The sequence below is a fragment of the Heptranchias perlo genome, chromosome 5, assembly GCF_035084215.1.
Source record: "Heptranchias perlo isolate sHepPer1 chromosome 5, sHepPer1.hap1, whole genome shotgun sequence".
NCBI classification, from domain to species: Eukaryota; Metazoa; Chordata; class Chondrichthyes; order Hexanchiformes; family Hexanchidae; genus Heptranchias; species Heptranchias perlo.
In genome coordinates this window covers 114,126,960-114,151,504 of record NC_090329.1, presented here as the reverse complement: position 1 = coordinate 114,151,504, position 24,545 = coordinate 114,126,960, and the positions used below count along the sequence as shown (strand labels likewise).

The 24,545-nt window shown below is 48.5% G+C and overlaps 8 non-coding genes across 8 annotated transcripts; all 8 read right to left on the bottom strand.

Annotated features, from left to right (window-relative positions):
- Nucleotides 1-1,920: 1,920 nt before the first annotated feature.
- On the bottom strand, nt 1,921-2,039 carry LOC137322400 (5S ribosomal RNA). The gene has a single exon (XR_010963109.1). It is a non-coding gene; the product is annotated as a 5S ribosomal RNA (ribosomal RNA).
- Nucleotides 2,040-5,041: 3,002 nt separating this feature from the next.
- LOC137322328 (5S ribosomal RNA) lies at nt 5,042-5,160 on the bottom strand. The gene has a single exon (XR_010963072.1). It is a non-coding gene; the product is annotated as a 5S ribosomal RNA (ribosomal RNA).
- A 3,002-nt stretch (nt 5,161-8,162) lies between these two features.
- On the bottom strand, nt 8,163-8,281 carry LOC137322399 (5S ribosomal RNA). Its single transcript, XR_010963108.1, has one exon. It is a non-coding gene; the product is annotated as a 5S ribosomal RNA (ribosomal RNA).
- A 3,006-nt stretch (nt 8,282-11,287) lies between these two features.
- Nucleotides 11,288-11,406, bottom strand: LOC137322398 (5S ribosomal RNA). Its single transcript, XR_010963107.1, has one exon. It is a non-coding gene; the product is annotated as a 5S ribosomal RNA (ribosomal RNA).
- Nucleotides 11,407-14,408: 3,002 nt separating this feature from the next.
- On the bottom strand, nt 14,409-14,527 carry LOC137322213 (5S ribosomal RNA). Its single transcript, XR_010962970.1, has one exon. It is a non-coding gene; the product is annotated as a 5S ribosomal RNA (ribosomal RNA).
- A 3,002-nt stretch (nt 14,528-17,529) lies between these two features.
- On the bottom strand, nt 17,530-17,648 carry LOC137322397 (5S ribosomal RNA). The gene has a single exon (XR_010963106.1). It is a non-coding gene; the product is annotated as a 5S ribosomal RNA (ribosomal RNA).
- Nucleotides 17,649-20,654: 3,006 nt separating this feature from the next.
- On the bottom strand, nt 20,655-20,773 carry LOC137322387 (5S ribosomal RNA). The gene has a single exon (XR_010963099.1). It is a non-coding gene; the product is annotated as a 5S ribosomal RNA (ribosomal RNA).
- A 3,002-nt stretch (nt 20,774-23,775) lies between these two features.
- LOC137322381 (5S ribosomal RNA) lies at nt 23,776-23,894 on the bottom strand. The gene has a single exon (XR_010963096.1). It is a non-coding gene; the product is annotated as a 5S ribosomal RNA (ribosomal RNA).
- Nucleotides 23,895-24,545: the final 651 nt, after the last annotated feature.

Here is a 24,545-nt window from a genome sequence, read left to right as displayed (position 1 = left end):
GTTGGTCGGGAGAGGCCTTTCGGGACTTTCCGGATGCATGAACTAAAATGGGCATCAAAATGGTGATGGAGAGGCTTGTAGATTATGTGGTGTAGGCATAAGAAATGGGGCAGGCAGAGGCCCTAAGGGGTGAAATTGACCTGTCGGAGGCCCGGCAAAACCTGGGGAGAAAGGGACAGAAGTCCAAATGTTGGGTAAAGAAAATGTAGATTCAATATGAAAAGTCAGTACTTGAATGCTTACCTCACGCAATTGTAGGGTTGCCAAGCCTCCAGGATTGCCCTGGAGTCTCCAGGAATTAAAGATTAATCTCCTGGACACTGCTGCCAGCCAACCGTGGAGAAACATCATAGAGGCATTAAAAGAAAAATGGTTTTTCCTTTTCTTTGAACGCTTTTCTTAATTAGTTCGAAAATTATAGCAGATGGGTCAAAAAGGATGTTTGACTGGGTCGGGTGGTTGGAAGTCATGTGATAAAACCTCCAGGAATGCGTCCAACCAGAGTTGGCAACCCTACCTACCCTTCATTGCCTTCCCCTGGCCTTAACCTTCATTAGCTTCACCATTCCTTCACTCACTCACTCACTCACTCACTGCTGCAAAAACGCTGGTCCCTCCTGCCTCAAAATACAGACAACCGGGGAGCAGCCTTTTCTCCTCTCCCAGGCCCAGCTGCTTAGAAAAGGCTCAAGCCCACACCCCAATTTAAGTCACCTTGGCCCAATTCAGGCCAGAAGAAGATGTGTGCCTTTCCGCACATGGATAAAAGCAGCCGCTGGCCCCGATTTGACCGGCAGGTCGGCGAATGTTAGTCTTCATCTCAACAGGGCTGGAATACAATACAAAGTTATGCTACGGTTGTATAAAGCTCTGCTTAGACCGCATCTGGAGTACTGCGTTCAGTTCTGGGCACCACACCTCAGGAAGGATACACTGGTCTTGGAGGGGCTGCAGCGCACATTTACCAAAATGATACCGGGGCTAAAAGGGTTAAGTTGTCAGGACAGGTTGCATCGACTAGGCTCGTATTCCCTTGAGTTTAGAAGATTAAGATCTAATTGAGGTGTTTAAGATTATTAAAGGAGCTGATAGGCTCGATAGAGAAACTATTTCCTCTGGTGGGGGAGTCCGGAACAAGGGGGCATAATCTGAAAATTACAGCTAGGCAGTTCACGGGTGATGTCAGGAAGCACTTCTTCACACAAAGTGTAGTAGAAATCTGGAACTCTCTCCCCCAAAAAGCTGTTGAGGCTGGGGATCAATTGAAAATCTCAAAACCGAGATTGATTGATTTTTGTTAGGCACGGGTGTTGAGGGTTATGGAGCACAGGCGGGTAAATGGAGTTAAGGTACACATCAGTCACGAATGGCGGAACAGGCTCAAAGGGCTGAATGGCCTTCTCCCGTTCCTATGAACGTGCTGCCAGGAAATGGGCCGAGGAAAGCGAGCAACAGCGAGCGAGCGAGTGAGCGAGCGAGCGAGCGATCAGCAAAAAGACTGGCAAATGAAGGCAGCGTCGGCGTGAAGAACAGCAAACAGCTAACAAGAAAAGCTGACGGCAGTTGCTATTTCCAGGCGGTGTCCCAAGCGAGTACTGACCAGGCCTGCCTCTGACTTAGCTTGTGATATCGGATGGGATGGGGTACTTTTCAGAGGAGTGTGGGAGTAAGCGATGGCCTGCTTTGCTTCTCTTTACTTAAACGCTTGCTGCTTTGTGTATGTTTTTTGCCAGCTTATTTTCTTCATGTGTTTTTTTTTGTTGACTCTGTGTCGACTCCCTTGCCTTTGTCTGGCAGCAGGAGAATGTGCAGCAAAGGAATGGGCAAAGGAAAGCGAGAGAGAGTGCAGGAGCAAGCAGCAAAAAGCTTTGTGATTGAAGGGAGTGCGCAGAGCTGAGAGCAGCCTCTGCTGGCAAGAAAAGCCTACTGCACCTGGTATTCCCAGGCGGTCTCCCATCCAAGTACTAACCAGGCCTGACTCTGCTTAGCTTCCGAGATCAGACGAGATCGGGCGTTTTCAGACTAGTATGGCCGTAGGCATCAATTGCTTGCTTTTCCCTTTACTTAAAGGGCTGCAGTCCTCTACTTCATTCTTTACCACACTTTCTGCACTTGCCTGGCGCCGGGGGAAACAACATCACTCACAGGGTACACGCATTCGCACTGCCAAACACAAACACACACAAGTCCTGCTTCATCTGCAAAACAATCACATAGCAAGCTCAACGCTTCATTCAAATCCTACAACATAGCAACAGGAGGAGGCCATTCACACCCGCCTGCCTGCCTGTCTGCCTGCCTGCCTGCCTGCCTGCTCCGCCATTTCAGAACATCATGGCTCATCTCTCATCTAACTCCAGAGACCTGCCTTTCGCCCATATCCCTTCATACCTTTGCTTGACAAAAACCTATCTCTCTCACATTTCAATTTCGCAATTCAGCTCCTATCAATTGCCCTTTGCGTGAGAGACTTACAAACTTCTACCACCCTTTGTGGGTAGTAATGTTTTCTCATCTCTCTCCTCAAAGGTCTGGCTCTACTTTTTAGACTCTGCCCCCTACTCCTAGAATCCCCAACCAGCGGAAATAGTTGCTCTCTATCCACCCTATCTGTTCCCCTTAATATCTTATGAACTTCCATCAGATCACCCCTTAACCTTCGAAACTCCAGAGAATACAACCCCAATTTGTGTCATCTCTCCTCGTAACTTAACCCTTGAAGTCCGGCTAGCGTTCTAGTAAACCTACGCCGCACTCCCTCCGAGGCCGATATGTCCTTCCGAAGGTGCGGTGCCCAGAACTGCTCACAGTACTCCAGGTGCGGTCTAACCAGGGTTTTGTATAGCTGCAGCATAACTTCTGCCGCCTTGTACTCTAGTCCTCTACTCACACTTTCACCAGCTACGGATAGGGACCAAGTTAAAAACAAGGACCTCAAAGGTAGCAATCTCTGCAAGGGAAAACATTTACTGGCCTGTGGCCTCCTTCTGTGCTGTACTAAGAAGTAAACTTAGCACTGACCTTTCTCACATAAAAACTCATCAACACCTGCGCTGGACTTCTGGCTAGTGTCTTCGCGACGAAAGCCCCTGAAATCATTCAATAAACACATGCCGTGATTGTTGGTCGGGAGAGGCCTTTCGGGACTTTCCGGATGCATGAACTAAAATGGGCATCAAAATGGTGATGGAGAGGCTTGTAGATTATGTGGTGTAGGCATAAGAAATGGGGCAGGCAGAGGCCCTAAGGGGTGAAATTGACCTGTCGGAGGCCCGGCAAAACCTGGGGAGAAAGGGACAGAAGTCCAAATGTTGGGTAAAGAAAATGTAGATTCAATATGAAAAGTCAGTACTTGAATGCTTACCTCACGCAATTGTAGGGTTGCCAAGCCTCCAGGATTGCCCTGGAGTCTCCAGGAATTAAAGATTAATCTCCTGGACACTGCTGCCAGCCAACCGTGGAGAAACATCATAGAGGCATTAAAAGAAAAATGGTTTTTCCTTTTCTTTGAACGCTTTTCTTAATTAGTTCGAAAATTATAGCAGATGGGTCAAAAAGGATGTTTGACTGGGTCGGGTGGTTGGAAGTCATGTGATAAAACCTCCAGGAATGCGTCCAACCAGAGTTGGCAACCCTACCTACCCTTCATTGCCTTCCCCTGGCCTTAACCTTCATTAGCTTCACCATTCCTTCACTCACTCACTCACTCACTCACTGCTGCAAAAACGCTGGTCCCTCCTGCCTCAAAATACAGACAACCGGGGAGCAGCCTTTTCTCCTCTCCCAGGCCCAGCTGCTTAGAAAAGGCTCAAGCCCACACCCCAATTTAAGTCACCTTGGCCCAATTCAGGCCAGAAGAAGATGTGTGCCTTTCCGCACATGGATAAAAGCAGCCGCTGGCCCCGATTTGACCGGCAGGTCGGCGAATGTTAGTCTTCATCTCAACAGGGCTGGAATACAATACAAAGTTATGCTACGGTTGTATAAAGCTCTGCTTAGACCGCATCTGGAGTACTGCGTTCAGTTCTGGGCACCACACCTCAGGAAGGATACACTGGTCTTGGAGGGGCTGCAGCGCACATTTACCAAAATGATACCGGGGCTAAAAGGGTTAAGTTGTCAGGACAGGTTGCATCGACTAGGCTCGTATTCCCTTGAGTTTAGAAGATTAAGATCTAATTGAGGTGTTTAAGATTATTAAAGGAGCTGATAGGCTCGATAGAGAAACTATTTCCTCTGGTGGGGGAGTCCGGAACAAGGGGGCATAATCTGAAAATTACAGCTAGGCAGTTCACGGGTGATGTCAGGAAGCACTTCTTCACACAAAGTGTAGTAGAAATCTGGAACTCTCTCCCCCAAAAAGCTGTTGAGGCTGGGGATCAATTGAAAATCTCAAAACCGAGATTGATTGATTTTTGTTAGGCACGGGTGTTGAGGGTTATGGAGCACAGGCGGGTAAATGGAGTTAAGGTACACATCAGTCACGAATGGCGGAACAGGCTCAAAGGGCTGAATGGCCTTCTCCCGTTCCTATGAACGTGCTGCCAGGAAATGGGCAGAGGAAAGCGAGCAACAGCGAGCGAGCGAGTGAGCGAGCGAGCGAGCGATCAGCAAAAAGACTGGCAAATGAAGGCAGCGTCGGCGTGAAGAACAGCAAACAGCTAACAAGAAAAGCTGACGGCAGTTGCTATTTCCAGGCGGTGTCCCAAGCGAGTACTGACCAGGCCTGCCTCTGACTTAGCTTGTGATATCGGATGGGATGGGGTACTTTTCAGAGGAGTGTGGGAGTAAGCGATGGCCTGCTTTGCTTCTCTTTACTTAAACGCTTGCTGCTTTGTGTATGTTTTTTGCCAGCTTATTTTCTTCATGTGTTTTTTTTTGTTGACTCTGTGTCGACTCCCTTGCCTTTGTCTGGCAGCAGGAGAATGTGCAGCAAAGGAATGGGCAAAGGAAAGCGAGAGAGAGTGCAGGAGCAAGCAGCAAAAAGCTTTGTGATTGAAGGGAGTGCGCAGAGCTGAGAGCAGCCTCTGCTGGCAAGAAAAGCCTACTGCACCTGGTATTCCCAGGCGGTCTCCCATCCAAGTACTAACCAGGCCTGACTCTGCTTAGCTTCCGAGATCAGACGAGATCGGGTGTTTTCAGACTAGTATGGCCGTAGGCATCAATTGCTTGCTTTTCCCTTTACTTAAAGGGCTGCAGTCCTCTACTTCATTCTTTACCACACTTTCTGCACTTGCCTGGCGCCGGGGGAAACAACATCACTCACAGGGTACACGCATTCGCACTGCCAAACACAAACACACACAAGTCCTGCTTCATCTGCAAAACAATCACATAGCAAGCTCAACGCTTCATTCAAATCCTACAACATAGCAACAGGAGGAGGCCATTCACACCCGCCTGCCTGCCTGTCTGCCTGCCTGCCTGCCTGCCTGCTCCGCCATTTCAGAACATCATGGCTCATCTCTCATCTAACTCCAGAGACCTGCCTTTCGCCCATATCCCTTCATACCTTTGCTTGACAAAAACCTATCTCTCTCACATTTCAATTTCGCAATTCAGCTCCTATCAATTGCCCTTTGCGTGAGAGACTTACAAACTTCTACCACCCTTTGTGGGTAGTAATGTTTTCTCATCTCTCTCCTCAAAGGTCTGGCTCTACTTTTTAGACTCTGCCCCCTACTCCTAGAATCCCCAACCAGCGGAAATAGTTGCTCTCTATCCACCCTATCTGTTCCCCTTAATATCTTATGAACTTCCATCAGATCACCCCTTAACCTTCGAAACTCCAGAGAATACAACCCCAATTTGTGTCATCTCTCCTCGTAACTTAACCCTTGAAGTCCGGCTAGCGTTCTAGTAAACCTACGCCGCACTCCCTCCGAGGCCGATATGTCCTTCCGAAGGTGCGGTGCCCAGAACTGCTCACAGTACTCCAGGTGCGGTCTAACCAGGGTTTTGTATAGCTGCAGCATAACTTCTGCCGCCTTGTACTCTAGTCCTCTACTCACACTTTCACCAGCTACGGATAGGGACCAAGTTAAAAACAAGGACCTCAAAGGTAGCAATCTCTGCAAGGGAAAACATTTACTGGCCTGTGGCCTCCTTCTGTGCTGTACTAAGAAGTAAACTTAGCACTGACCTTTCTCACATAAAAACTCATCAACACCTGCGCTGGACTTCTGGCTAGTGTCTTCGCGACGAAAGCCCCTGAAATCATTCAATAAACACATGCCGTGATTGTTGGTCGGGAGAGGCCTTTCGGGACTTTCCGGATGCATGAACTAAAATGGGCATCAAAATGGTGATGGAGAGGCTTGTAGATTATGTGGTGTAGGCATAAGAAATGGGGCAGGCAGAGGCCCTAAGGGGTGAAATTGACCTGTCGGAGGCCCGGCAAAACCTGGGGAGAAAGGGACAGAAGTCCAAATGTTGGGTAAAGAAAATGTAGATTCAATATGAAAAGTCAGTACTTGAATGCTTACCTCACGCAATTGTAGGGTTGCCAAGCCTCCAGGATTGCCCTGGAGTCTCCAGGAATTAAAGATTAATCTCCTGGACACTGCTGCCAGCCAACCGTGGAGAAACATCATAGAGGCATTAAAAGAAAAATGGTTTTTCCTTTTCTTTGAACGCTTTTCTTAATTAGTTCGAAAATTATAGCAGATGGGTCAAAAAGGATGTTTGACTGGGTCGGGTGGTTGGAAGTCATGTGATAAAACCTCCAGGAATGCGTCCAACCAGAGTTGGCAACCCTACCTACCCTTCATTGCCTTCCCCTGGCCTTAACCTTCATTAGCTTCACCATTCCTTCACTCACTCACTCACTCACTCACTGCTGCAAAAACGCTGGTCCCTCCTGCCTCAAAATACAGACAACCGGGGAGCAGCCTTTTCTCCTCTCCCAGGCCCAGCTGCTTAGAAAAGGCTCAAGCCCACACCCCAATTTAAGTCACCTTGGCCCAATTCAGGCCAGAAGAAGATGTGTGCCTTTCCGCACATGGATAAAAGCAGCCGCTGGCCCCGATTTGACCGGCAGGTCGGCGAATGTTAGTCTTCATCTCAACAGGGCTGGAATACAATACAAAGTTATGCTACGGTTGTATAAAGCTCTGCTTAGACCGCATCTGGAGTACTGCGTTCAGTTCTGGGCACCACACCTCAGGAAGGATACACTGGTCTTGGAGGGGCTGCAGCGCACATTTACCAAAATGATACCGGGGCTAAAAGGGTTAAGTTGTCAGGACAGGTTGCATCGACTAGGCTCGTATTCCCTTGAGTTTAGAAGATTAAGATCTAATTGAGGTGTTTAAGATTATTAAAGGAGCTGATAGGCTCGATAGAGAAACTATTTCCTCTGGTGGGGGAGTCCGGAACAAGGGGGCATAATCTGAAAATTACAGCTAGGCAGTTCACGGGTGATGTCAGGAAGCACTTCTTCACACAAAGTGTAGTAGAAATCTGGAACTCTCTCCCCCAAAAAGCTGTTGAGGCTGGGGATCAATTGAAAATCTCAAAACCGAGATTGATTGATTTTTGTTAGGCACGGGTGTTGAGGGTTATGGAGCACAGGCGGGTAAATGGAGTTAAGGTACACATCAGTCACGAATGGCGGAACAGGCTCAAAGGGCTGAATGGCCTTCTCCCGTTCCTATGAACGTGCTGCCAGGAAATGGGCAGAGGAAAGCGAGCAACAGCGAGCGAGCGAGTGAGCGAGCGAGCGAGCGATCAGCAAAAAGACTGGCAAATGAAGGCAGCGTCGGCGTGAAGAACAGCAAACAGCTAACAAGAAAAGCTGACGGCAGTTGCTATTTCCAGGCGGTGTCCCAAGCGAGTACTGACCAGGCCTGCCTCTGACTTAGCTTGTGATATCGGATGGGATGGGGTACTTTTCAGAGGAGTGTGGGAGTAAGCGATGGCCTGCTTTGCTTCTCTTTACTTAAACGCTTGCTGCTTTGTGTATGTTTTTTGCCAGCTTATTTTCTTCATGTGTTTTTTTTTGTTGACTCTGTGTCGACTCCCTTGCCTTTGTCTGGCAGCAGGAGAATGTGCAGCAAAGGAATGGGCAAAGGAAAGCGAGAGAGAGTGCAGGAGCAAGCAGCAAAAAGCTTTGTGATTGAAGGGAGTGCGCAGAGCTGAGAGCAGCCTCTGCTGGCAAGAAAAGCCTACTGCACCTGGTATTCCCAGGCGGTCTCCCATCCAAGTACTAACCAGGCCTGACTCTGCTTAGCTTCCGAGATCAGACGAGATCGGGCGTTTTCAGACTAGTATGGCCGTAGGCATCAATTGCTTGCTTTTCCCTTTACTTAAAGGGCTGCAGTCCTCTACTTCATTCTTTACCACACTTTCTGCACTTGCCTGGCGCCGGGGGAAACAACATCACTCACAGGGTACACGCATTCGCACTGCCAAACACAAACACACACAAGTCCTGCTTCATCTGCAAAACAATCACATAGCAAGCTCAACGCTTCATTCAAATCCTACAACATAGCAACAGGAGGAGGCCATTCACACCCGCCTGCCTGCCTGTCTGCCTGCCTGCCTGCCTGCCTGCCTGCTCCGCCATTTCAGAACATCATGGCTCATCTCTCATCTAACTCCAGAGACCTGCCTTTCGCCCATATCCCTTCATACCTTTGCTTGACAAAAACCTATCTCTCTCACATTTCAATTTCGCAATTCAGCTCCTATCAATTGCCCTTTGCGTGAGAGACTTACAAACTTCTACCACCCTTTGTGGGTAGTAATGTTTTCTCATCTCTCTCCTCAAAGGTCTGGCTCTACTTTTTAGACTCTGCCCCCTACTCCTAGAATCCCCAACCAGCGGAAATAGTTGCTCTCTATCCACCCTATCTGTTCCCCTTAATATCTTATGAACTTCCATCAGATCACCCCTTAACCTTCGAAACTCCAGAGAATACAACCCCAATTTGTGTCATCTCTCCTCGTAACTTAACCCTTGAAGTCCGGCTAGCGTTCTAGTAAACCTACGCCGCACTCCCTCCGAGGCCGATATGTCCTTCCGAAGGTGCGGTGCCCAGAACTGCTCACAGTACTCCAGGTGCGGTCTAACCAGGGTTTTGTATAGCTGCAGCATAACTTCTGCCGCCTTGTACTCTAGTCCTCTACTCACACTTTCACCAGCTACGGATAGGGACCAAGTTAAAAACAAGGACCTCAAAGGTAGCAATCTCTGCAAGGGAAAACATTTACTGGCCTGTGGCCTCCTTCTGTGCTGTACTAAGAAGTAAACTTAGCACTGACCTTTCTCACATAAAAACTCATCAACACCTGCGCTGGACTTCTGGCTAGTGTCTTCGCGACGAAAGCCCCTGAAATCATTCAATAAACACATGCCGTGATTGTTGGTCGGGAGAGGCCTTTCGGGACTTTCCGGATGCATGAACTAAAATGGGCATCAAAATGGTGATGGAGAGGCTTGTAGATTATGTGGTGTAGGCATAAGAAATGGGGCAGGCAGAGGCCCTAAGGGGTGAAATTGACCTGTCGGAGGCCCGGCAAAACCTGGGGAGAAAGGGACAGAAGTCCAAATGTTGGGTAAAGAAAATGTAGATTCAATATGAAAAGTCAGTACTTGAATGCTTACCTCACGCAATTGTAGGGTTGCCAAGCCTCCAGGATTGCCCTGGAGTCTCCAGGAATTAAAGATTAATCTCCTGGACACTGCTGCCAGCCAACCGTGGAGAAACATCATAGAGGCATTAAAAGAAAAATGGTTTTTCCTTTTCTTTGAACGCTTTTCTTAATTAGTTCGAAAATTATAGCAGATGGGTCAAAAAGGATGTTTGACTGGGTCGGGTGGTTGGAAGTCATGTGATAAAACCTCCAGGAATGCGTCCAACCAGAGTTGGCAACCCTACCTACCCTTCATTGCCTTCCCCTGGCCTTAACCTTCATTAGCTTCACCATTCCTTCACTCACTCACTCACTCACTCACTGCTGCAAAAACGCTGGTCCCTCCTGCCTCAAAATACAGACAACCGGGGAGCAGCCTTTTCTCCTCTCCCAGGCCCAGCTGCTTAGAAAAGGCTCAAGCCCACACCCCAATTTAAGTCACCTTGGCCCAATTCAGGCCAGAAGAAGATGTGTGCCTTTCCGCACATGGATAAAAGCAGCCGCTGGCCCCGATTTGACCGGCAGGTCGGCGAATGTTAGTCTTCATCTCAACAGGGCTGGAATACAATACAAAGTTATGCTACGGTTGTATAAAGCTCTGCTTAGACCGCATCTGGAGTACTGCGTTCAGTTCTGGGCACCACACCTCAGGAAGGATACACTGGTCTTGGAGGGGCTGCAGCGCACATTTACCAAAATGATACCGGGGCTAAAAGGGTTAAGTTGTCAGGACAGGTTGCATCGACTAGGCTCGTATTCCCTTGAGTTTAGAAGATTAAGATCTAATTGAGGTGTTTAAGATTATTAAAGGAGCTGATAGGCTCGATAGAGAAACTATTTCCTCTGGTGGGGGAGTCCGGAACAAGGGGGCATAATCTGAAAATTACAGCTAGGCAGTTCACGGGTGATGTCAGGAAGCACTTCTTCACACAAAGTGTAGTAGAAATCTGGAACTCTCTCCCCCAAAAAGCTGTTGAGGCTGGGGATCAATTGAAAATCTCAAAACCGAGATTGATTGATTTTTGTTAGGCACGGGTGTTGAGGGTTATGGAGCACAGGCGGGTAAATGGAGTTAAGGTACACATCAGTCACGAATGGCGGAACAGGCTCAAAGGGCTGAATGGCCTTCTCCCGTTCCTATGAACGTGCTGCCAGGAAATGGGCCGAGGAAAGCGAGCAACAGCGAGCGACCGAGTGAGCGAGCGAGCGAGCGATCAGCAAAAAGACTGGCAAATGAAGGCAGCGTCGGCGTGAAGAACAGCAAACAGCTAACAAGAAAAGCCGACGGCAGTTGCTATTTCCAGGCGGTGTCCCAAGCGAGTACTGACCAGGCCTGCCTCTGACTTAGCTTGTGATATCGGATGGGATGGGGTACTTTTCAGAGGAGTGTGGGAGTAAGCGATGGCCTGCTTTGCTTCTCTTTACTTAAACGCTTGCTGCTTTGTGTATGTTTTTTGCCAGCTTATTTTCTTCATGTGTTTTTTTTTGTTGACTCTGTGTCGACTCCCTTGCCTTTGTCTGGCAGCAGGAGAATGTGCAGCAAAGGAATGGGCAAAGGAAAGCGAGAGAGAGTGCAGGAGCAAGCAGCAAAAAGCTTTGTGATTGAAGGGAGTGCGCAGAGCTGAGAGCAGCCTCTGCTGGCAAGAAAAGCCTACTGCACCTGGTATTCCCAGGCGGTCTCCCATCCAAGTACTAACCAGGCCTGACTCTGCTTAGCTTCCGAGATCAGACGAGATCGGGCGTTTTCAGACTAGTATGGCCGTAGGCATCAATTGCTTGCTTTTCCCTTTACTTAAAGGGCTGCAGTCCTCTACTTCATTCTTTACCACACTTTCTGCACTTGCCTGGCGCCGGGGGAAACAACATCACTCACAGGGTACACGCATTCGCACTGCCAAACACAAACACACACAAGTCCTGCTTCATCTGCAAAACAATCACATAGCAAGCTCAACGCTTCATTCAAATCCTACAACATAGCAACAGGAGGAGGCCATTCACACCCGCCTGCCTGCCTGTCTGCCTGCCTGCCTGCCTGCCTGCTCCGCCATTTCAGAACATCATGGCTCATCTCTCATCTAACTCCAGAGACCTGCCTTTCGCCCATATCCCTTCATACCTTTGCTTGACAAAAACCTATCTCTCTCACATTTCAATTTCGCAATTCAGCTCCTATCAATTGCCCTTTGCGTGAGAGACTTACAAACTTCTACCACCCTTTGTGGGTAGTAATGTTTTCTCATCTCTCTCCTCAAAGGTCTGGCTCTACTTTTTAGACTCTGCCCCCTACTCCTAGAATCCCCAACCAGCGGAAATAGTTGCTCTCTATCCACCCTATCTGTTCCCCTTAATATCTTATGAACTTCCATCAGATCACCCCTTAACCTTCGAAACTCCAGAGAATACAACCCCAATTTGTGTCATCTCTCCTCGTAACTTAACCCTTGAAGTCCGGCTAGCGTTCTAGTAAACCTACGCCGCACTCCCTCCGAGGCCGATATGTCCTTCCGAAGGTGCGGTGCCCAGAACTGCTCACAGTACTCCAGGTGCGGTCTAACCAGGGTTTTGTATAGCTGCAGCATAACTTCTGCCGCCTTGTACTCTAGTCCTCTACTCACACTTTCACCAGCTACGGATAGGGACCAAGTTAAAAACAAGGACCTCAAAGGTAGCAATCTCTGCAAGGGAAAACATTTACTGGCCTGTGGCCTCCTTCTGTGCTGTACTAAGAAGTAAACTTAGCACTGACCTTTCTCACATAAAAACTCATCAACACCTGCGCTGGACTTCTGGCTAGTGTCTTCGCGACGAAAGCCCCTGAAATCATTCAATAAACACATGCCGTGATTGTTGGTCGGGAGAGGCCTTTCGGGACTTTCCGGATGCATGAACTAAAATGGGCATCAAAATGGTGATGGAGAGGCTTGTAGATTATGTGGTGTAGGCATAAGAAATGGGGCAGGCAGAGGCCCTAAGGGGTGAAATTGACCTGTCGGAGGCCCGGCAAAACCTGGGGAGAAAGGGACAGAAGTCCAAATGTTGGGTAAAGAAAATGTAGATTCAATATGAAAAGTCAGTACTTGAATGCTTACCTCACGCAATTGTAGGGTTGCCAAGCCTCCAGGATTGCCCTGGAGTCTCCAGGAATTAAAGATTAATCTCCTGGACACTGCTGCCAGCCAACCGTGGAGAAACATCATAGAGGCATTAAAAGAAAAATGGTTTTTCCTTTTCTTTGAACGCTTTTCTTAATTAGTTCGAAAATTATAGCAGATGGGTCAAAAAGGATGTTTGACTGGGTCGGGTGGTTGGAAGTCATGTGATAAAACCTCCAGGAATGCGTCCAACCAGAGTTGGCAACCCTACCTACCCTTCATTGCCTTCCCCTGGCCTTAACCTTCATTAGCTTCACCATTCCTTCACTCACTCACTCACTCACTCACTGCTGCAAAAACGCTGGTCCCTCCTGCCTCAAAATACAGACAACCGGGGAGCAGCCTTTTCTCCTCTCCCAGGCCCAGCTGCTTAGAAAAGGCTCAAGCCCACACCCCAATTTAAGTCACCTTGGCCCAATTCAGGCCAGAAGAAGATGTGTGCCTTTCCGCACATGGATAAAAGCAGCCGCTGGCCCCGATTTGACCGGCAGGTCGGCGAATGTTAGTCTTCATCTCAACAGGGCTGGAATACAATACAAAGTTATGCTACGGTTGTATAAAGCTCTGCTTAGACCGCATCTGGAGTACTGCGTTCAGTTCTGGGCACCACACCTCAGGAAGGATACACTGGTCTTGGAGGGGCTGCAGCGCACATTTACCAAAATGATACCGGGGCTAAAAGGGTTAAGTTGTCAGGACAGGTTGCATCGACTAGGCTCGTATTCCCTTGAGTTTAGAAGATTAAGATCTAATTGAGGTGTTTAAGATTATTAAAGGAGCTGATAGGCTCGATAGAGAAACTATTTCCTCTGGTGGGGGAGTCCGGAACAAGGGGGCATAATCTGAAAATTACAGCTAGGCAGTTCACGGGTGATGTCAGGAAGCACTTCTTCACACAAAGTGTAGTAGAAATCTGGAACTCTCTCCCCCAAAAAGCTGTTGAGGCTGGGGATCAATTGAAAATCTCAAAACCGAGATTGATTGATTTTTGTTAGGCACGGGTGTTGAGGGTTATGGAGCACAGGCGGGTAAATGGAGTTAAGGTACACATCAGTCACGAATGGCGGAACAGGCTCAAAGGGCTGAATGGCCTTCTCCCGTTCCTATGAACGTGCTGCCAGGAAATGGGCAGAGGAAAGCGAGCAACAGCGAGCGAGCGAGTGAGCGAGCGAGCGAGCGATCAGCAAAAAGACTGGCAAATGAAGGCAGCGTCGGCGTGAAGAACAGCAAACAGCTAACAAGAAAAGCTGACGGCAGTTGCTATTTCCAGGCGGTGTCCCAAGCGAGTACTGACCAGGCCTGCCTCTGACTTAGCTTGTGATATCGGATGGGATGGGGTACTTTTCAGAGGAGTGTGGGAGTAAGCGATGGCCTGCTTTGCTTCTCTTTACTTAAACGCTTGCTGCTTTGTGTATGTTTTTTGCCAGCTTATTTTCTTCATGTGTTTTTTTTTGTTGACTCTGTGTCGACTCCCTTGCCTTTGTCTGGCAGCAGGAGAATGTGCAGCAAAGGAATGGGCAAAGGAAAGCGAGAGAGAGTGCAGGAGCAAGCAGCAAAAAGCTTTGTGATTGAAGGGAGTGCGCAGAGCTGAGAGCAGCCTCTGCTGGCAAGAAAAGCCTACTGCACCTGGTATTCCCAGGCGGTCTCCCATCCAAGTACTAACCAGGCCTGACTCTGCTTAGCTTCCGAGATCAGACGAGATCGGGTGTTTTCAGACTAGTATGGCCGTAGGCATCAATTGCTTGCTTTTCCCTTTACTTAAAGGGCTGCAGTCCTCTACTTCATTCTTTACCACACTTTCTGCACTTGCCTGGCGCCGGGGGAAACAACATCACTCACAGGGTACACGCATTCGCACTGCCAAACACAAACACACACAAGTCCTGCTTCATCTGCAAAACAATCACATAGCAAGCTCAACGCTTCATTCAAATCCTACAACATAGCAACAGGAGGAGGCCATTCACACCCGCCTGCCTGCCTGTCTGCCTGCCTGCCTGCCTGCCTGCTCCGCCATTTCAGAACATCATGGCTCATCTCTCATCTAACTCCAGAGACCTGCCTTTCGCCCATATCCCTTCATACCTTTGCTTGACAAAAACCTATCTCTCTCACATTTCAATTTCGCAATTCAGCTCCTATCAATTGCCCTTTGCGTGAGAGACTTACAAACTTCTACCACCCTTTGTGGGTAGTAATGTTTTCTCATCTCTCTCCTCAAAGGTCTGGCTCTACTTTTTAGACTCTGCCCCCTACTCCTAGAATCCCCAACCAGCGGAAATAGTTGCTCTCTATCCACCCTATCTGTTCCCCTTAATATCTTATGAACTTCCATCAGATCACCCCTTAACCTTCGAAACTCCAGAGAATACAACCCCAATTTGTGTCATCTCTCCTCGTAACTTAACCCTTGAAGTCCGGCTAGCGTTCTAGTAAACCTACGCCGCACTCCCTCCGAGGCCGATATGTCCTTCCGAAGGTGCGGTGCCCAGAACTGCTCACAGTACTCCAGGTGCGGTCTAACCAGGGTTTTGTATAGCTGCAGCATAACTTCTGCCGCCTTGTACTCTAGTCCTCTACTCACACTTTCACCAGCTACGGATAGGGACCAAGTTAAAAACAAGGACCTCAAAGGTAGCAATCTCTGCAAGGGAAAACATTTACTGGCCTGTGGCCTCCTTCTGTGCTGTACTAAGAAGTAAACTTAGCACTGACCTTTCTCACATAAAAACTCATCAACACCTGCGCTGGACTTCTGGCTAGTGTCTTCGCGACGAAAGCCCCTGAAATCATTCAATAAACACATGCCGTGATTGTTGGTCGGGAGAGGCCTTTCGGGACTTTCCGGATGCATGAACTAAAATGGGCATCAAAATGGTGATGGAGAGGCTTGTAGATTATGTGGTGTAGGCATAAGAAATGGGGCAGGCAGAGGCCCTAAGGGGTGAAATTGACCTGTCGGAGGCCCGGCAAAACCTGGGGAGAAAGGGACAGAAGTCCAAATGTTGGGTAAAGAAAATGTAGATTCAATATGAAAAGTCAGTACTTGAATGCTTACCTCACGCAATTGTAGGGTTGCCAAGCCTCCAGGATTGCCCTGGAGTCTCCAGGAATTAAAGATTAATCTCCTGGACACTGCTGCCAGCCAACCGTGGAGAAACATCATAGAGGCATTAAAAGAAAAATGGTTTTTCCTTTTCTTTGAACGCTTTTCTTAATTAGTTCGAAAATTATAGCAGATGGGTCAAAAAGGATGTTTGACTGGGTCGGGTGGTTGGAAGTCATGTGATAAAACCTCCAGGAATGCGTCCAACCAGAGTTGGCAACCCTACCTACCCTTCATTGCCTTCCCCTGGCCTTAACCTTCATTAGCTTCACCATTCCTTCACTCACTCACTCACTCACTCACTGCTGCAAAAACGCTGGTCCCTCCTGCCTCAAAATACAGACAACCGGGGAGCAGCCTTTTCTCCTCTCCCAGGCCCAGCTGCTTAGAAAAGGCTCAAGCCCACACCCCAATTTAAGTCACCTTGGCCCAATTCAGGCCAGAAGAAGATGTGTGCCTTTCCGCACATGGATAAAAGCAGCCGCTGGCCCCGATTTGACCGGCAGGTCGGCGAATGTTAGTCTTCATCTCAACAGGGCTGGAATACAATACAAAGTTATGCTACGGTTGTATAAAGCTCTGCTTAGACCGCATCTGGAGTACTGCGTTCAGTTCTGGGCACCACACCTCAGGAAGGATACACTGGTCTTGGAGGGGCTGCAGCGCACATTTACCAAAATGATACCGGGGCTAAAAGGGTTAAGTTGTCAGGACAGGTTGCATCGACTAGGCTCGTATTCCCTTGAGTTTAGAAGATTAAGATCTAATTGAGGTGTTTAAGATTATTAAAGGAGCTGATAGGCTCGATAGAGAAACTATTTCCTCTGGTGGGGGAGTCCGGAACAAGGGGGCATAATCTGAAAATTACAGCTAGGCAGTTCACGGGTGATGTCAGGAAGCACTTCTTCACACAAAGTGTAGTAGAAATCTGGAACTCTCTCCCCCAAAAAGCTGTTGAGGCTGGGGATCAATTGAAAATCTCAAAACCGAGATTGATTGATTTTTGTTAGGCACGGGTGTTGAGGGTTATGGAGCACAGGCGGGTAAATGGAGTTAAGGTACACATCAGTCACGAATGGCGGAACAGGCTCAAAGGGCTGAATGGCCTTCTCCCGTTCCTATGAACGTGCTGCCAGGAAATGGGCAGAGGAAAGCGAGCAACAGCGAGCGAGCGAGTGAGCGAGCGAGCGAGCGATCAGCAAAAAGACTGGCAAATGAAGGCAGCGTCGGCGTGAAGAACAGCAAACAGCTAACAAGAAAAGCTGACGGCAGTTGCTATTTCCAGGCGGTGTCCCAAGCGAGTACTGACCAGGCCTGCCTCTGACTTAGCTTGTGATATCGGATGGGATGGGGTACTTTTCAGAGGAGTGTGGGAGTAAGCGATGGCCTGCTTTGCTTCTCTTTACTTAAACGCTTGCTGCTTTGTGTATGTTTTTTGCCAGCTTATTTTCTTCATGTGTTTTTTTTTGTTGACTCTGTGTCGACTCCCTTGCCTTTGTCTGGCAGCAGGAGAATGTGCAGCAAAGGAATGGGCAAAGGAAAGCGAGAGAGAGTGCAGGAGCAAGCAGCAAAAAGCTTTGTGATTGAAGGGAGTGCGCAGAGCTGAGAGCAGCCTCTGCTGGCAAGAAAAGCCTACTGCACCTGGTATTCCCAGGCGGTCTCCCATCCAAGTACTAACCAGGCCTGACTCTGCTTAGCTTCCGAGATCAGACGAGATCGGGCGTTTTCAGACTAGTATGGCCGTAGGCATCAATTGCTTGCTTTTCCCTTTACTTAAAGGGCTGCAGTCCTCTACTTCATTCTTTACCACACTTTCTGCACTTGCCTGGCGCCGGGGGAAACAACATCACTCACAGGGTACACGCATTCGCACTGCCAAACACAAACACACACAAGTCCTGCTTCATCTGCAAAACAATCACATAGCAAGCTCAACGCTTCATTCAAATCCTACAACATAGCAACAGGAGGAGGCCATTCACACCCGCCTGCCTGCCTGTCTGCCTGCCTGCCTGCCTGCCTGCCTGCTCCGCCATTTCAGAACATCATGGCTCATCTCTCATCTAACTCCAGAGACCTGCCTTTCGCCCATATCCCTTCATACCTTTGCTTGACAAAAACCTATCTCTCTCACATTTCAATTTCGCAATTCAGCTCCTATCAATTGCCCTTTGCGTGAGAGACTTACAAACTTCTACCACCCTTTGTGGGTAGTAATGTTTTCTCATCTCTCTCCTCAAAGGTCTGGCTCTACTTTTTAGACTCTGCCCCCTACTCCTAGAATCCCCAACCAGCGGAAATAGTTGCTCTCTATCCACCCTATCTGTTCCCCTTAATATCTTATGAACTTCCATCAGATCACCCCTTAACCTTCGAAACTCCAGAGAATACAACCCCAATTTGTGTCATCTCTCCTCGTAACTTAACCCTTGAAGTCCGGCTAGCGTTCTAGTAAACCTACGCCGCACTCCCTCCGAGGCCGATATGTCCTTCCGAAGGTGCGGTGCCCAGAACTGCTCACAGTACTCCAGGTGCGGTCTAACCAGGGTTTTGTATAGCTGCAGCATAACTTCTGCCGCCTTGTACTCTAGTCCTCTACTCACACTTTCACCAGCTACGGATAGGGACCAAGTTAAAAACAAGGACCTCAAAGGTAGCAATCTCTGCAAGGGAAAACATTTACTGGCCTGTGGCCTCCTTCTGTGCTGTACTAAGAAGTAAACTTAGCACTGACCTTTCTCACATAAAAACTCATCAACACCTGCGCTGGACTTCTGGCTAGTGTCTTCGCGACGAAAGCCCCTGAAATCATTCAATAAACACATGCCGTGATTGTTGGTCGGGAGAGGCCTTTCGGGACTTTCCGGATGCATGAACTAAAATGGGCATCAAAATGGTGATGGAGAGGCTTGTAGATTATGTGGTGTAGGCATAAGAAATGGGGCAGGCAGAGGCCCTAAGGGGTGAAATTGACCTGTCGGAGGCCCGGCAAAACCTGGGGAGAAAGGGACAGAAGTCCAAATGTTGGGTAAAGAAAATGTAGATTCAATATGAAAAGTCAGTACTTGAATGCTTACCTCACGCAATTGTAGGGTTGCCAAGCCTCCAGGATTGCCCTGGAGTCTCCAGGAATTAAAGATTAATCTCCTGGACACTGCTGCCAGCCAACCGTGGAGAAACATCATAGAGGCATTAAAAGAAAAATGGTTTTTCCTTTTCTTTGAACGCTTTTCTTAATTAGTTCGAAAATTATAGCAGATGGGTCAAAAAGGATGTTTGACTGGGTCGGGTGGTTGGAAGTCATGTGATAAAACCTCCAGGAATGCGTCCAACCAGAGTTGGCAACCCTACCTACCCTTCATTGCCTTCCCCTGGCCTTAACCTTCATTAGCTTCACCATTCCTTCACTCACTCACTCACTCACTCACTGCTGCAAAAACGCTGGTCCCTCCTGCCTCAAAATACAGACAACCGGGGAGCAGCCTTTTCTCCTCTCCCAGGCCCAGCTGCTTAGAAAAGGCTCAAGCCCACACCCCAATTTAAGTCACCTTGGCCCAATTCAGGCCAGAAGAAGATGTGTGCCTTTCCGCACATGGATAAAAGCAGCCGCTGGCCCCGATTTGACCGGCAGGTCGGCGAATGTTAGTCTTCATCTCAACAGGGCTGGAATACAATACAAAGTTATGCTACGGTTGTATAAAGCTCTGCTTAGACCGCATCTGGAGTACTGCGTTCAGTTCTGGGCACCACACCTCAGGAAGGATACACTGGTCTTGGAGGGGCTGCAGCGCACATTTACCAAAATGATACCGGGGCTAAAAGGGTTAAGTTGTCAGGACAGGTTGCATCGACTAGGCTCGTATTCCCTTGAGTTTAGAAGATTAAGATCTAATTGAGGTGTTTAAGATTATTAAAGGAGCTGATAGGCTCGATAGAGAAACTATTTCCTCTGGTGGGGGAGTCCGGAACAAGGGGGCATAATCTGAAAATTACAGCTAGGCAGTTCACGGGTGATGTCAGGAAGCACTTCTTCACACAAAGTGTAGTAGAAATCTGGAACTCTCTCCCCCAAAAAGCTGTTGAGGCTGGGGATCAATTGAAAATCTCAAAACCGAGATTGATTGATTTTTGTTAGGCACGGGTGTTGAGGGTTATGGAGCACAGGCGGGTAAATGGAGTTAAGGTACACATCAGTCACGAATGGCGGAACAGGCTCAAAGGGCTGAATGGCCTTCTCCCGTTCCTATGAACGTGCTGCCAGGAAATGGGCCGAGGAAAGCGAGCAACAGCGAGCGACCGAGTGAGCGAGCGAGCGAGCGATCAGCAAAAAGACTGGCAAATGAAGGCAGCGTCGGCGTGAAGAACAGCAAACAGCTAACAAGAAAAGCCGACGGCAGTTGCTATTTCCAGGCGGTGTCCCAAGCGAGTACTGACCAGGCCTGCCTCTGACTTAGCTTGTGATATCGGATGGGATGGGGTACTTTTCAGAGGAGTGTGGGAGTAAGCGATGGCCTGCTTTGCTTCTCTTTACTTAAACGCTTGCTGCTTTGTGTATGTTTTTTGCCAGCTTATTTTCTTCATGTGTTTTTTTTTGTTGACTCTGTGTCGACTCCCTTGCCTTTGTCTGGCAGCAGGAGAATGTGCAGCAAAGGAATGGGCAAAGGAAAGCGAGAGAGAGTGCAGGAGCAAGCAGCAAAAAGCTTTGTGATTGAAGGGAGTGCACAGAGCTGAGAGCAGCCTCTGCTGGCAAGAAAAGCCTACTGCACCTGGTATTCCCAGGCGGTCTCCCATCCAAGTACTAACCAGGCCTGACTCTGCTTAGCTTCCGAGATCAGACGAGATCGGGCGTTTTCAGACTAGTATGGCCGTAGGCATCAATTGCTTGCTTTTCCCTTTACTTAAAGGGCTGCAGTCCTCTACTTCATTCTTTACCACACTTTCTGCACTTGCCTGGCGCCGGGGGAAACAACATCACTCACAGGGTACACGCATTCGCACTGCCAAACACAAACACACACAAGTCCTGCTTCATCTGCAAAACAATCACATAGCAAGCTCAACGCTTCATTCAAATCCTACAACATAGCAACAGGAGGAGGCCATTCACACCCGCCTGCCTGCCTGTCTGCCTGCCTGCCTGCCTGCCTGCTCCGCCATTTCAGAACATCATGGCTCATCTCTCATCTAACTCCAGAGACCTGCCTTTCGCCCATATCCCTTCATACCTTTGCTTGACAAAAACCTATCTCTCTCACATTTCAATTTCGCAATTCAGCTCCTATCAATTGCCCTTTGCGTGAGAGACTTACAAACTTCTACCACCCTTTGTGGGTAGTAATGTTTTCTCATCTCTCTCCTCAAAGGTCTGGCTCTACTTTTTAGACTCTGCCCCCTACTCCTAGAATCCCCAACCAGCGGAAATAGTTGCTCTCTATCCACCCTATCTGTTCCCCTTAATATCTTATGAACTTCCATCAGATCACCCCTTAACCTTCGAAACTCCAGAGAATACAACCCCAATTTGTGTCATCTCTCCTCGTAACTTAACCCTTGAAGTCCGGCTAGCGTTCTAGTAAACCTACGCCGCACTCCCTCCGAGGCCGATATGTCCTTCCGAAGGTGCGGTGCCCAGAACTGCTCACAGTACTCCAGGTGCGGTCTAACCAGGGTTTTGTATAGCTGCAGCATAACTTCTGCCGCCTTGTACTCTAGTCCTCTACTCACACTTTCACCAGCTACGGATAGGGACCAAGTTAAAAACAAGGACCTCAAAGGTAGCAATCTCTGCAAGGGAAAACATTTACTGGCCTGTGGCCTCCTTCTGTGCTGTACTAAGAAGTAAACTTAGCACTGACCTTTCTCACATAAAAACTCATCAACACCTGCGCTGGACTTCTGGCTAGTGTCTTCGCGACGAAAGCCCCTGAAATCATTCAATAAACACATGCCGTGATTGTTGGTCGGGAGAGGCCTTTCGGGACTTTCCGGATGCATGAACTAAAATGGGCATCAAAATGGTGATGGAGAGGCTTGTAGATTATGTGGTGTAGGCATAAGAAATGGGGCAGGCAGAGGCCCTAAGGGGTGAAATTGACCTGTCGGAGGCCCGGCAAAACCTGGGGAGAAAGGGACAGAAGTCCAAATGTTGGGTAAAGAAAATGTAGATTCAATATGAAAAGTCAGTACTTGAATGCTTACCTCACGCAATTGTAGGGTTGCCAAGCCTCCAGGATTGCCCTGGAGTCTCCAGGAATTAAAGATTAATCTCCTGGACACTGCTGCCAGCCAACCGTGGAGAAACATCATAGAGGCATTAAAAGAAAAATGGTTTTTCCTTTTCTTTGAACGCTTTTCTTAATTAGTTCGAAAATTATAGCAGATGGGTCAAAAAGGATGTTTGACTGGGTCGGGTGGTTGGAAGTCATGTGATAAAACCTCCAGGAATGCGTCCAACCAGAGTTGGCAACCCTACCTACCCTTCATTGCCTTCCCCTGGCCTTAACCTTCATTAGCTTCACCATTCCTTCACTCACTCACTCACTCACTCACTGCTGCAAAAACGCTGGTCCCTCCTGCCTCAAAATACAGACAACCGGGGAGCAGCCTTTTCTCCTCTCCCAGGCCCAGCTGCTTAGAAAAGGCTCAAGCCCACACCCCAATTTAAGTCACCTTGGCCCAATTCAGGCCAGAAGAAGATGTGTGCCTTTCCGCACATGGATAAAAGCAGCCGCTGGCCCCGATTTGACCGGCAGGTCGGCGAATGTTAGTCTTCATCTCAACAGGGCTGGAATACAATACAAAGTTATGCTACGGTTGTATAAAGCTCTGCTTAGACCGCATCTGGAGTACTGCGTTCAGTTCTGGGCACCACACCTCAGGAAGGATACACTGGTCTTGGAGGGGCTGCAGCGCACATTTACCAAAATGATACCGGGGCTAAAAGGGTTAAGTTGTCAGGACAGGTTGCATCGACTAGGCTCGTATTCCCTTGAGTTTAGAAGATTAAGATCTAATTGAGGTGTTTAAGATTATTAAAGGAGCTGATAGGCTCGATAGAGAAACTATTTCCTCTGGTGGGGGAGTCCGGAACAAGGGGGCATAATCTGAAAATTACAGCTAGGCAGTTCACGGGTGATGTCAGGAAGCACTTCTTCACACAAAGTGTAGTAGAAATCTGGAACTCTCTCCCCCAAAAAGCTGTTGAGGCTGGGGATCAATTGAAAATCTCAAAACCGAGATTGATTGATTTTTGTTAGGCACGGGTGTTGAGGGTTATGGAGCACAGGCGGGTAAATGGAGTTAAGGTACACATCAGTCACGAATGGCGGAACAGGCTCAAAGGGCTGAATGGCCTTCTCCCGTTCCTATGAACGTGCTGCCAGGAAATGGGCAGAGGAAAGCGAGCAACAGCGAGCGAGCGAGTGAGCGAGCGAGCGAGCGATCAGCAAAAAGACTGGCAAATGAAGGCAGCGTCGGCGTGAAGAACAGCAAACAGCTAACAAGAAAAGCTGACGGCAGTTGCTATTTCCAGGCGGTGTCCCAAGCGAGTACTGACCAGGCCTGCCTCTGACTTAGCTTGTGATATCGGATGGGATGGGGTACTTTTCAGAGGAGTGTGGGAGTAAGCGATGGCCTGCTTTGCTTCTCTTTACTTAAACGCTTGCTGCTTTGTGTATGTTTTTTGCCAGCTTATTTTCTTCATGTGTTTTTTTTTGTTGACTCTGTGTCGACTCCCTTGCCTTTGTCTGGCAGCAGGAGAATGTGCAGCAAAGGAATGGGCAAAGGAAAGCGAGAGAGAGTGCAGGAGCAAGCAGCAAAAAGCTTTGTGATTGAAGGGAGTGCGCAGAGCTGAGAGCAGCCTCTGCTGGCAAGAAAAGCCTACTGCACCTGGTATTCCCAGGCGGTCTCCCATCCAAGTACTAACCAGGCCTGACTCTGCTTAGCTTCCGAGATCAGACGAGATCGGGCGTTTTCAGACTAGTATGGCCGTAGGCATCAATTGCTTGCTTTTCCCTTTACTTAAAGGGCTGCAGTCCTCTACTTCATTCTTTACCACACTTTCTGCACTTGCCTGGCGCCGGGGGAAACAACATCACTCACAGGGTACACGCATTCGCACTGCCAAACACAAACACACACAAGTCCTGCTTCATCTGCAAAACAATCACATAGCAAGCTCAACGCTTCATTCAAATCCTACAACATAGCAACAGGAGGAGGCCATTCACACCCGCCTGCCTGCCTGTCTGCCTGCCTGCCTGCCTGCCTGCTCCGCCATTTCAGAACATCATGGCTCATCTCTCATCTAACTCCAGAGACCTGCCTTTCGCCCATATCCCTTCATACCTTTGCTTGACAAAAACCTATCTCTCTCACATTTCAATTTCGCAATTCAGCTCCTATCAATTGCCCTTTGCGTGAGAGACTTACAAACTTCTACCACCCTTTGTGGGTAGTAATGTTTTCTCATCTCTCTCCTCAAAGGTCTGGCTCTACTTTTTAGACTCTGCCCCCTACTCCTAGAATCCCCAACCAGCGGAAATAGTTGCTCTCTATCCACCCTATCTGTTCCCCTTAATATCTTATGAACTTCCATCAGATCACCCCTTAACCTTCGAAACTCCAGAGAATACAACCCCAATTTG